The sequence below is a fragment of the Ambystoma mexicanum genome, chromosome 1q, assembly GCF_040938575.1.
Source record: "Ambystoma mexicanum isolate Mex_15411 chromosome 1q, UKY_AmexF1_1, whole genome shotgun sequence".
NCBI classification, from domain to species: Eukaryota; Metazoa; Chordata; class Amphibia; order Caudata; family Ambystomatidae; genus Ambystoma; species Ambystoma mexicanum.
This window is the reverse complement of record NC_090922.1, coordinates 205,663,915-205,677,106: the sequence shown is the minus strand read 5'-3', so window position 1 is coordinate 205,677,106 and position 13,192 is coordinate 205,663,915.

The window sequence follows — 13,192 nt, the reverse complement described above, 5'->3', positions numbered from 1 at the left end:
AATGTACAGCGTCTCTCACTGAACACATTGAACCACGCTGGAGTTCGTTGTGTTGTACTGAGGGCCGATAGCTGTCTGATTTTTGCTCTGTTCTTAGCGACTGGATTCAGTATAAAATAAAGTACTTTGTATGTTCCTTTGTAATCCGTGTTCAGTGTATTTCCTTTTGGGGTACGCAGCCTCGATATTTTTATTTTGTTTTCACAGTTGGCGCCCGAATAGGGACCCTCAAGATTGATGCCGGATTGTTGAAGGTTGACACATGCTATCGGACCGGGATCGGACGGTGTGACAAAAAGGGGGCCCCACTGAACGAGACACGACACCTCAGCAGCGCTGCACGACCCGATCCCTGGACGATTAGCTTGTGGTCCGAGACGACATCTTGACGAGGGTCCACTTATCGAGGCGGGCAGATTTTCCAAAATCACCATACACAGGTAAGATTAGTTAGGTAAGATTCTTTGAAATCCGATCGAACCTCCTTAGGTTTGTTCAGGTGAGTCGTGACCCGACTCTTCATTCAACCCTGAAAATTTGAATTTGGCGCATTGTATCTGCAGACACAATTATTGACCAGGTAACACCACCAATAATTTGATATGCCTAGGAAATTGTCTACCTGCTTCAGGGCGTTGTTCCGCAGCGATAGACAATCTTTGGAATTTAGCCATCCCGCACCACAGGAGGGGTCGCCGGCATGTACTATGTACTATGTACTGTAAGCATGGTATTGGAAGTATAGTATTTAATGACTTTTGGCACAGACAAACCAGACATGTCTCTGAACTTCAGTGGCCTATCAATGATAGTTTTGAAATCCCTCGTATTGAGTATTTAGAGTGAATTCTATTAAAGAAAAAGGCTAGACCTGCAGCATTTGATGTTTTGCAGAATTGGAAAAAAGAAGCGTTGCAGCAATTTAAAAGTAGAGAAAAACATGCGCGCCATCATAAGACGAACGCCGAAAAAGCATTATTGTATGACCAAGATAAACATTCTGAATCGACTAGGAATATGGATAGGGTTTTCTCACTTGGAATTAAAAAAATATATCCTTCCGAAGACCTCCATGCTTCCGATGAATTTATAGATAAATTGTTAAATGAACGAAGGCCTGGTGCCTCTGCGCCACCTCCGTATGTTCCTCTTCCTGCTGCTTTGCCTCTTCCTCCTATTATTCCAGCTCTTCCTGCTGTTGTTCCTGCTCCTCCTAATGTTCCCCTTCCTCCAGCTCCTCCACCTCTTCTTATCGCACCAGTTACAGTACCTTCATTGAATTTGCCTGCTCCCTCTCTTCCAAGTGGTCCTGAGCCGCTTGTAGTCGATCGAGGTGCAGGGTCAAAGGTTGTCACTCGCAATACTGTACCACCAGAGAAGAAACGTGATTTGATTGCCTGGGCTAAACATTGTATGGAGAAGGATGATCAAGCTAATGTTTTTGCCACACACTGTAATATCACTCATTTTCCTGAGAAAAATGTTTTTATTGAAGGTTTAGGGATTCATTTATGTGTAATGTGGGGAAAATTAAATATTACAGATCTCCCGCAAGGGTTAAGGGATCTAAATAAGTGTTTTCTAGAGACACTGTGGAGAAAGTAAATGAGCATGTCGAGAGGTTATATGGGTATAGAAAGGAGTTAGAAAAGTTACAGAATGAGGATGACGAGGAGGAAAGTATGTATGTACAGAAACAGTTCCTTCCTTGTCGTAAATCGATATCTGAGGAAGCACAAATTTGTACGAAGGATGCACTTAGATGGATTTCGGATATGTCGATAACGCCAGTTGAAGTATATGACACATAAAGTCAGTATACGCCAGAAATGCAGAGGAAAGTGATACAGGTAATGATAGAGTTACCTACAGGATGATTGTGTAAAAAGAAAGATTAGTTGTCCCACAGAGTTATTGAGTATTTACAAGAGAGCTTTTTCACTTGACACTTCTTCGACTGCTTTGGCGCTCTATTTTGCTCTGTTGCTTAGTAAGCGTTTGGAGTCACCTACTTCTCAGTTGCTTATGAGAGAGGTTCCTCTGACATTTATTCCGAAGGTTGAGATTGCGGCCGATGCTGCACGAAATATAATCGCTGTGAACATTCCTGCACATTATGTATCGCAGTTCGTTCACGTCCCGTTCTCAAGACAGGAAGTGAATACTATTAGGCAATCTATTCCTGATATTAGGAAAAATCCAACAGGATTCTATAAAGAAATAGAGTCCGTCTTGCATTCCTCAGTGTTCACCTTAGGCGATATTGATTTGTTATTCCCTGTACTCCTGCCCGTAGATTTGTGGAAACAGGTTAGAACTATAGATGACGTGCCAGGGTTGGGAGATACATGGGTGAATATAACTAGACTCGATAGAGAAAGGCCAGCTGGTGAAAGACCGCCTCAGGTGATATTAACTTTGCCTGATAGAATCATTGCAAAATTGAAAACCATAATCCCAGAGAAAAGAATTATTTGGGGCAAACTTACGGCCTGTGTCCATGGAAAGTCTGAGGGTTCTCCCGAGTTCTTTAAATGGTTCGAACAGGTATTCTCGGATTTCAGTGGACAAGACCTAGGCACACAGTCTGGGAAAAGATTATTTGTGGACAAATTTGTGCGTGGATTGCTGCCTGACATCCTGTCACAAATGATGCCTTCTGAGAGCGCTTTGCAGGCGAAATCGCAATCAGAAGTACTGCACATGGCTCAGTACTACGAGAACCGTGTCAATAATGAAAAAGATAGAGTTGAAAAGCGAAAAGGTGATTTGAAAACTAAAGTGCTATTGCAGCAAATTGTTAGAGGCCCCAGAGGGGGTAGTTCTCAGATTAGCGGTCAGTATGTCCCGCAAGTGAATGTGCCCTGGGGTCCTGTGAACATTAACCAGTGCGCCTATTGTCGTCAAGAGGGTCATTGGCATGCACAATGCCCCGTCCTTCGACAAAGGTCGAATAACACATTTGGGAATATGGGTAGACGACCCAGAGGTCGCCCGGGTGTAGGGGGTCACTGGTAGAGGTCAGTTTACACAGGATCCTCAGCAACCTTTCTTGCAGGATAATCAGATTTCGAGTGTGGACACCGGGAACATATTTGATCATCCTTCCGCAGCATATTTATCTGAAGAGCTTCCTTTTGATGACATTCTGTTTTGTTAGGATTGCCCGAAGCAGGGTTTGGAACCTACACCTATTCCCGTCAATCAGAAAGGTCCCTACGTTGAAATGGTGGTGGGAAATAGGAAACATCCGTTTTTGACAGACACTGGAGCACAGAAGTGTTCCATTGATCATTCCCGGGTTCCAAACATTCCACTGTCAGGGCAAACCAATGTTTCTGTAGGGTTTTCTGGCACACCAGTTGTTTGTCCGGTTTCTTCGCCAGTACCTATTTCTTTGGGTCCCTTTATGGACCACTGTCCATTTCTGTTGACTTCGGATTGTGGAGAGAACTTGCTCGGGTTGAATCTGTTAAAAGAATTAAATGCAGTGATCTATTGTTCTTCTGATGGAGTGCGCTTGACGATTTCACCACAGCAATTTTCTGTCTCGCAATTCTTGACTAGACCTTTGCCGCCAGAATTCATTAATGTACCAGAGAGCTTGTGGGCTGTTGACGACAATAATGTCGGTGTTTACAAATTGAACCTGTTAAGATAGTTTTGAAACACGGAATTGAGCTGCCACGCATTCCCCAGTATAAGATTTCAGTTGAGGGCGAGCAAGCTTTGAAATGCATGGTTTCCGATTTTGTGCATCGCGGGGTGATTGAGGAAATTTCAGGAAGTTTGTGTAATAGTCTGATTTTTACCTGTGTACAAGAAAGGCGATAATGCAATTCCGTTTCATAATTGATTTACGTGCCATTAATAAAGTTGTGGCTCCACAATTTCCAATTGTGCCTGATGTAACGACAATCCTAACCATGATTACAGCTACTTACTTTAGTGTGGTGGATCTAAAGAATGCTTTCTTTAGTATTCCTATACACAAGGATAGTAGATACTTGTTCGCATTCACCTTAGGGGGACGCTCGCTCACATTTACTCGTGCACCTCAAGGGTACACAGAGAGTCCTAGCATTTATAGTAGGGCTTTGAAAGAACAACTTGATACCCTTGAATTGCCCTCTACTTGTACATTGCTTCAGTATGTTGATGACTTCCTCTTAGCTGCTGACTTTGTGACCAAGCATGGTCACAAAGCTTCGCTTAAAAAATTTCAATATTGTTGCCAGGAGGTCGCCTATTTAGGCTACCTCCTGTCAAAGGAGGGAAGAAGATTGACCCCTGAAAGAATAAAACACATTTCTGGCATGTCTGTCCCAAATACACAGAAGGAAGTTAGAGCTTTGATAGGTATGGCTTCTTACTATAGGTTGTGGATCCCAAATTTTTCACTAGTGATCAAACCGATGTTGGCTTTGACAAAGAAGGGCATTTCTTCGCCTTTGCCATGGAACACTGAACACCAGCAATCATTTGACTTGCTTAAGACTGCATTATGCTCTGCACTAGTTTTGGGCACACCAAACTATGAAAAGGCCTTTGTGTTGTTTGTGCATGAATGTGATGGATGTGCTTTGGCTGTATTAACGCAGGAACATGGAGGGAAGAATAGGCCGTGTGGTTACTTTTCTTCCACCCTTGATCCTGTAGCATGCGCTTTGCCAAGATGTTTGCGAGCTGTCGCTGCTGCGCCTGTAAAACGGAGTGAGGGAATGGTCCTAGGCCATGATCTAACCCTGATGGTGCCTCACTCTGTAGATGTTCTACTGAACCGAACCCAAAGGCAACACCTCACTTCTGCATGGTTGTCAAGATATGAATTGATCTTGTTCGCTCCTCACATTCAAATTAAGAGGTGTTGTGTTCTCAATCCGGCTGAACGCCTACCTTTCCCGCAAGATACTACTTGCGATAATGAAGAGTCACATGATTGTCTGTATACTACCGAACAAGAGACAAAGGGTAGAATTGATTTGAAAGACACCCCTTTGGATAATCCGCAAGGAGAACTGTTCTGTGATGGCTCTTGCTTCAAACTTCCGGATGGTACATCCACAGCTGCTTATGCAATCACTACATTAAGCATGGTTGTGGAAACTAAGAGAATCACACATAAGTCTGCGCAGGCCGCAGAGATTATAGCATTGACCCGAGCTTGTGAACTTTCCGAAGGGCTTGCAGTAAATATATATACTGATAGTCAGTATGCCTTTGGGGTGGTTCACAACTTTGGGAGACTTTGGTCAGAAAGAGGGTTCCTAACTTCACATGGCACCAAAATCCAACATGGCTCCCTAATAGTACAACTACTCTCAGCGCTTGCACTCCCTACTCAGTTAGCAGTTATGAAATATGCAGCACATCGAAAGATTATAGATGACATAGGGAAAGGGAATGCTTTCGCTGATCAGATAGCTAGACAAACTGCTACCGATCCCCTTACGAAGAAGTATGTTTCGAGGGAGACTGTAAATGCTTATGGAATGGATGAGGGTGTTGGGTCTGTACGGGATATCCAAGCTGATGCCACGTTAGAAGAATCCAAAAGGTGGGCTGAAGGCTTGGGGAAACTTGATGATGACGGGTGTTGGGTGGATATAGCGGAAGGGAAATGGCTACTCCCTGACGCGTATGTAATGATGGTCATCATGGCCCATGGTCCTACGCATGTCTGTGCCCAGAAGATGACAAAAATGTTAGAGAAAATTTGAGTAAATGACAAAATTTTGAAAATTGCCCAGCGCTACGTCCAGGATTGCATGATTTGCCTACAACACAATGTGGGAAAGGGGACAGTAACTCCAAGGGGAAGTTTTGGGCCGCCCTTTGTCCCCTTTGAAGTTATCCACTTTGACTTTATTGAAATGGAACGATATGACAATAAGAAATATGTGCTGGTGCATGGACAATGATGCATGGAGTTATTTGCAAGGAGATCCAAAGTAGTTATAGCACTTGGCATAGGCCAAAAGGAGGGTTTGTCAAAAGAGAAATTATATTGTGCCTCCTGATGCAATAAATATATGTATATTGGCCTACGCCAAGCAGCTCGTAAGTCGCTTGTGAAGGAATCCGTGTTGCAAGGTCCTGACCTTAAAATCAATGTAAGCCGCCATTTTAGGTAAATCCGCCATTTCAGGTTCGCTTTGTAAAAGTCACCCTGTGAGTTAAAATGGTGGACGATGTCATTCCAAAATACAACATGGCCGTCTTGACCTCTGTACGTAGCTAATATGTAACTTGCCTGCAGGTCCCTTGTTGAGGTTGTGAACTGAGACCTTGTCCTTCGTTGACCTGTGTGTAAGGGATTACTCGTGCAATGAAACTAATCCACGAGTATACGATAAAGACAATGTATTCAAATACTGAACGTAGAACTCTTGTTTAACTACATTGTATTAATGTTTAAGAATACCCATATGGGAAATCCCAGAATACACAGTTGCCGTATAGGCTTGTTGATATATGTATTAAAAGCAAACCAGTTATATGCGGGTGTGTGAGACTTGGCATGAACCCTAGATCGGTGATGCAGTACATATATATACTGATAGTATTAGTGGAATATTAACCCGAAGTGGGGCTGGACATCATGCTCACAAAAAGTATAAAAAGCCAATGCATTCTAATGTACAGCGTCTCTCACTGAACACATTGAACCACGCTGGAGTTTGTTGTGTTGTAGTGAGGGCTGATAGCTATCTGATTTTTGCTCTGTTCCTAGCGACTGGATTCAGTATAAAATAAAGTACTTTGTATGTTCCTTTGTAACCCGTGTTCGGTGTATTTCCTTTTGGGGTACGCAGCGTCGATATTTTGCTTTTTAGCGAATGTCAAGTGTTTTTCGGTTTTACTGTCAAGTGTAACGTCCCTTTAACAAAGTTTTTTTACTGAATATATATATATATATCATTTGTGATGCCATCTTTCATGTCCTGGGTGTTAGTGTTAGCAGTGCACAGTGGTGATGGCAGGAATGGTTGCTTAGCCTACCATAACTCGTCCCGGGAGGATAGCTCAGCGGCAACGTGCGCGCATTGGAAGCAAGACGACACGAAGCAACACAGGTTCGAAACCCGGGTCCGCGCTTAGAAACCTCTGGGTGTTTAAGCGTGTTATAAATATGCAACTAAGACAAAAAATAAAAACTATTATGTAACTAAAAAACAAACAATTCCTTTAACAGCGCCTCGATGCCTGTGGGCTGTGTGAGCGCTTTAAAAATGTAAATAAATAACTGCCGAATTCCGTGGTTTTTTCCGGTTTATATATATATATATATATATATATGTGGTGAAAAAAAGAGGAGAGGGGCGCACTCCAGTTCCCTGCACAGTAAACCTTCTCAGCCACAGGTGTTCTCCTCCGACCGGTTTCTGTGCCAATACACGTCATCAGGGAGGCTGTCTTAACTTGCAGCTCACAGCAAGTGCAGGTGTTACCACTTAGTGAGGATTCTGCTGCAAGGACTTCTGGTAGCTGTAGTCATCAGGTTTGCAAGGAAAAGACTCACACCCAATCCCACAGTGGGGAAAGGGGGGGAGTAGCCTACAGTGAGGCACTCCAAAGTTGGGCATAAATTACCCCGGTGCAGCACCCTATTAGATTTCTGAAGATTCCACCCTTCAGAAAACTTACAAATGTGGTGAAAAAAAGAGGAGAGGGGCGCACTCCAGTTCCCTGCACAGTAAACCTTCTCAGCCACAGGTGTTCTCCGACCGGTTTCTGTGCCAATACACGTCATCAGGGAGGCTGTCTTAACTTGCAGCTCACAGCAAGTGCAGGTGTTACCACTTAGTGAGGATTCTGCTGCAAGGACTTCTGGTAGCTGTAGTCATCAGGTTTGCAAGGAAAAGACTCACACCCAATCCCACAGTGGGGAAAGGGGGGGAGTAGCCTACAGTGAGGCACTCCAAAGTTGGGCATAAATTACCCCGGTGCAGCACCCTATTAGATTTCTGAAGATTCCACCCTTCAGAAAACTTACAAATGTGGTGAAAAAAAGAGGAGAGGGGCGCACTCCAGTTCCCTGCACAGTAAACCTTCTCAGCCACAGGTGTTCTCCTCCGACCGGTTTCTGTGCCAATACACGTCATCAGGGAGGCTGTCTTAACTTGCAGCTCACAGCAAGTGCAGGTGTTACCACTTAGTGAGGATTCTGCTGCAAGGACTTCTGGTAGCTGTAGTCATCAGGTTTGCAAGGAAAAGACTCACACCCAATCCCACAGTGGGGAAAGGGGGGGAGTAGCCTACAGTGAGGCACTCCAAAGTTGGGCATAAATTACCCCGGTGCAGCACCCTATTAGATTTCTGAAGATTCCACCCTTCAGAAAACTTACAAATGTGGTGAAAAAAAGAGGAGAGGGGCGCACTCCAGTTCCCTGCACAGTAAACCTTCTCAGCCACAGGTGTTCTCCTCCGACCGGTTTCTGTGCCAATACACGTCATCAGGGAGGCTGTCTTAACTTGCAGCTCACAGCAAGTGCAGGTGTTACCACTTAGTGAGGATTCTGCTGCAAGGACTTCTGGTAGCTGTAGTCATCAGGTTTGCAAGGAAAAGACTCACACCCAATCCCACAGTGGGGAAAGGGGGGGGAGTAGCCTACAGTGAGGCACTCCAAAGTTGGGCATAAATTACCCCGGTGCAGCACCCTATTAGATTTCTGAAGATTCCACCCTTCAGAAAACTTACAAATGTGGTGAAAAAAAGAGGAGAGGGGCGCACTCCAGTTCCCTGCACAGTAAACCTTCTCAGCCACAGGTGTTCTCCTCCGACCGGTTTCTGTGCCAATACACGTCATCAGGGAGGCTGTCTTAACTTGCAGCTCACAGCAAGTGCAGGTGTTACCACTTAGTGAGGATTCTGCTGCAAGGACTTCTGGTAGCTGTAGTCATCAGGTTTGCAAGGAAAAGACTCACACCCAATCCCACAGTGGGGAAAGGGGGGGAGTAGCCTACAGTGAGGCACTCCAAAGTTGGGCATAAATTACCCCGGTGCAGCACCCTATTAGATTTCTGAAGATTCCACCCTTCAGAAAACTTACAAATGTGGTGAAAAAAAGAGGAGAGGGGCGCACTCCAGTTCCCTGCACAGTAAACCTTCTCAGCCACAGGTGTTCTCCTCCGACCGGTTTCTGTGCCAATACACGTCATCAGGGAGGCTGTCTTAACTTGCAGCTCACAGCAAGTGCAGGTGTTACCACTTAGTGAGGATTCTGCTGCAAGGACTTCTGGTAGCTGTAGTCATCAGGTTTGCAAGGAAAAGACTCACACCCAATCCCACAGTGGGGAAAGGGGGGGAGTAGCCTACAGTGAGGCACTCCAAAGTTGGGCATAAATTACCCCGGTGCAGCACCCTATTAGATTTCTGAAGGTTCCACCCTTCAGAAAACTTACAAATGTGGTGAAAAAAAGAGGAGAGGGGCGCACTCCAGTTCCCTGCACAGTAAACCTTCTCAGCCACAGGTGTTCTCCTCCGACCGGTTTCTGTGCCAATACACGTCATCAGGGAGGCTGTCTTAACTTGCAGCTCACAGCAAGTGCAGGTGTTACCACTTAGTGAGGATTCTGCTGCAAGGACTTCTGGTAGCTGTAGTCATCAGGTTTGCAAGGAAAAGACTCACACCCAATCCCACAGTGGGGAAAGGGGGGGAGTAGCCTACAGTGAGGCACTCCAAAGTTGGGCATAAATTACCCCGGTGCAGCACCCTATTAGATTTCTGAAGATTCCACCCTTCAGAAAACTTACAAATGTGGTGAAAAAAAGAGGAGAGGGGCGCACTCCAGTTCCCTGCACAGTAAACCTTCTCAGCCACAGGTGTTCTCCTCCGACCGGTTTCTGTGCCAATACACGTCATCAGGGAGGCTGTCTTAACTTGCAGCTCACAGCAAGTGCAGGTGTTACCACTTAGTGAGGATTCTGCTGCAAGGACTTCTGGTAGCTGTAGTCATCAGGTTTGCAAGGAAAAGACTCACACCCAATCCCACAGTGGGGAAAGGGGGGGGGGAGTAGCCTACAGTGAGGCACTCCAAAGTTGGGCATAAATTACCCCGGTGCAGCACCCTATTAGATTTCTGAAGATTCCACCCTTCAGAAAACTTACAAATGTGGTGAAAAAAAGAGGAGAGGGGCGCACTCCAGTTCCCTGCACAGTAAACCTTCTCAGCCACAGGTGTTCTCCTCCGACCGGTTTCTGTGCCAATACACGTCATCAGGGAGGCTGTCTTAACTTGCAGCTCACAGCAAGTGCAGGTGTTACCACTTAGTGAGGATTCTGCTGCAAGGACTTCTGGTAGCTGTAGTCATCAGGTTTGCAAGGAAAAGACTCACACCCAATCCCACAGTGGGGAAAGGGGGGGAGTAGCCTACAGTGAGGCACTCCAAAGTTGGGCATAAATTACCCCGGTGCAGCACCCTATTAGATTTCTGAAGATTCCACCCTTCAGAAAACTTACAAATGTGGTGAAAAAAAGAGGAGAGGGGCGCACTCCAGTTCCCTGCACAGTAAACCTTCTCAGCCACAGGTGTTCTCCTCCGACCGGTTTCTGTGCCAATACAGGTCATCAGGGAGGCTGTCTTAACTTGCAGCTCACAGCAAGTGCAGGTGTTACCACTTAGTGAGGATTCTGCTGCAAGGACTTCTGGTAGCTGTAGTCATCAGGTTTGCAAGGAAAAGACTCACACCCAATCCCACAGTGGGGAAAGGGGGGGAGTAGCCTACAGTGAGGCACTCCAAAGTTGGGCATAAATTACCCCGGTGCAGCACCCTATTAGATTTCTGAAGATTCCACCCTTCAGAAAACTTACAAATGTGGTGAAAAAAAGAGGAGAGGGGCGCACTCCAGTTCCCTGCACAGTAAACCTTCTCAGCCACAGGTGTTCTCCTCCGACCGGTTTCTGTGCCAATACACGTCATCAGGGAGGCTGTCTTAACTTGCAGCTCACAGCAAGTGCAGGTGTTACCACTTAGTGAGGATTCTGCTGCAAGGACTTCTGGTAGCTGTAGTCATCAGGTTTGCAAGGAAAAGACTCACACCCAATCCCACAGTGGGGAAAGGGGGGGAGTAGCCTACAGTGAGGCACTCCAAAGTTGGGCATAAATTACCCCGGTGCAGCACCCTATTAGATTTCTGAAGATTCCACCCTTCAGAAAACTTACAAATGTGGTGAAAAAAAGAGGAGAGGGGCGCACTCCAGTTCCCTGCACAGTAAACCTTCTCAGCCACAGGTGTTCTCCTCCGACCGGTTTCTGTGCCAATACACGTCATCAGGGAGGCTGTCTTAACTTGCAGCTCACAGCAAGTGCAGGTGTTACCACTTAGTGAGGATTCTGCTGCAAGGACTTCTGGTAGCTGCAGAATCCTCACTAAGTGTTAACACCTGCACTTGCTGTGAGCTGCAAGTTAAGACAGCCTCCCTGATGACGTGTATTGGCACAGAAACCGGTCGGAGGAGAACACCTGTGGCTGAGAAGGTTTACTGTGCAGGGAACTGGAGTGCGCCCCTCTCCTCTTTTTTTCACCACATTTGTAAGTTTTCTGAAGGGTGGAATCTTCAGAAATCTAATAGGGTGCTGCACCGGGGTAATTTATGCCCAACTTTGGAGTGCCTCACTGTAGGCTACTCCCCCCCCTTTCCCCACTGTGGGATTGGGTGTGAGTCTTTTCCTTGCAAACCTGATGACTACAGCTACCAGAAGTCCTTGCAGCAGAATCCTCACTAAGTGTTAACACCTGCACTTGCTGTGAGCTGCAAGTTAAGACAGCCTCCCTGATGACGTGTATTGGCACAGAAACCGGTCGGAGGAGAACACCTGTGGCTGAGAAGGTTTACTGTGCAGGGAACTGGAGTGCGCCCCTCTCCTCTTTTTTCACTATATATATATATATATATATATATATATATATACTGTGTCTATTCTATTGTTCAGGGAGACTCGGGTTAGTTCAACTCCAAGTTGTTGTCTAGCCTCTCCCTAGCGGACGTTGTGAAATAAACTTGGTTTACTGACAAGGTGCATTCACTTCTTGAGATGTGGGCTATTTTAGAAATCTGAGGTCAGTCCTGACATTTGGTGACCCCAATGTGATCCCCAGGCTCTCCCAAGAAGAAGTTTCCTGTCTGCAAATATTGGCTGCAGCGCTTTTCTGAGGGGACCAGTTATTGTGCACATTAAGAGGTGTGGTTTTCAGGCACCATATTGTTTAAAGGCTTTTCTGCTCCCTAAGTGTCAATAATGTACCCCTCAAGACAGTATGAGTTACGTACTGAGGGATCTATTACTATTACTTGGAAAAATTGACACAACACGAACACCGTAGGCTGCAGAAGGGAAGAAAAAATGTAATCAGTAGATCAGAAAATAACAGTGAGCAGATGTCAATCAACACATACTGTGATTAAGCTAACCTGTAAGGTACACAATAAGAATCTAGGAGAGGAGTTCTTCCTTCTCCAGCACTCTCAGGGATGTGACCGGTGAATCTGCAAAATACAGTAGGAATTACTAACACAGAGAAAAACAGGGATGGGTCTTAGGGAATGACAGGAAAATCAAGTCTTAACATGTGTGAGCCCAGAAAGGGAGATAAGTAGAGAAGAGCTGGCACGTAGTGTCCAATGAAGCAATCCCATAATGGGCTGTCCCGACGGCACAATGACGCCTAAAACAGCTGAGAGGTCCAAAGTCTCTTGTCCCAGTAGTCCACCTACCCCGCCGGCATGAGGAGGACTAAGGAGCAATGAAAAGCGCACCAACCAAGTCTCTAGTCCATGCCAATATCTTGAACTGCACCACCAGAGGGAAACCAGACAATAAAAGGGTTGGCAACAAACAGGCTTAGACTATGTTGGAGATGAGAGGCCAAGCAATCCAAAAGAGTTCTGAGTTGGCGTTAGCTGTTGGCGTGATGCGGTCCATTGAGCAGTGGAATCCAAGGACAGAAGCAGATTGTTACCAGGTTATCAAATAGGCAGACAAGGACAAGACAGAGCAAGGTAGAGGGACAGGCAAAGGTTCATACTTGGGCAAGAGTAAAAAACTAACAAGGAAACCAAGCGCACTTCACAAAATCAGTAGCATAGAGACGCGGGGAGGTGGAGCCTAAGTACCATTGATCATGTGACTGTTCTCTGCGCTGTTCTCTGAACGGGACTCGTGACTCCGAACGTGTAGAGGACGCC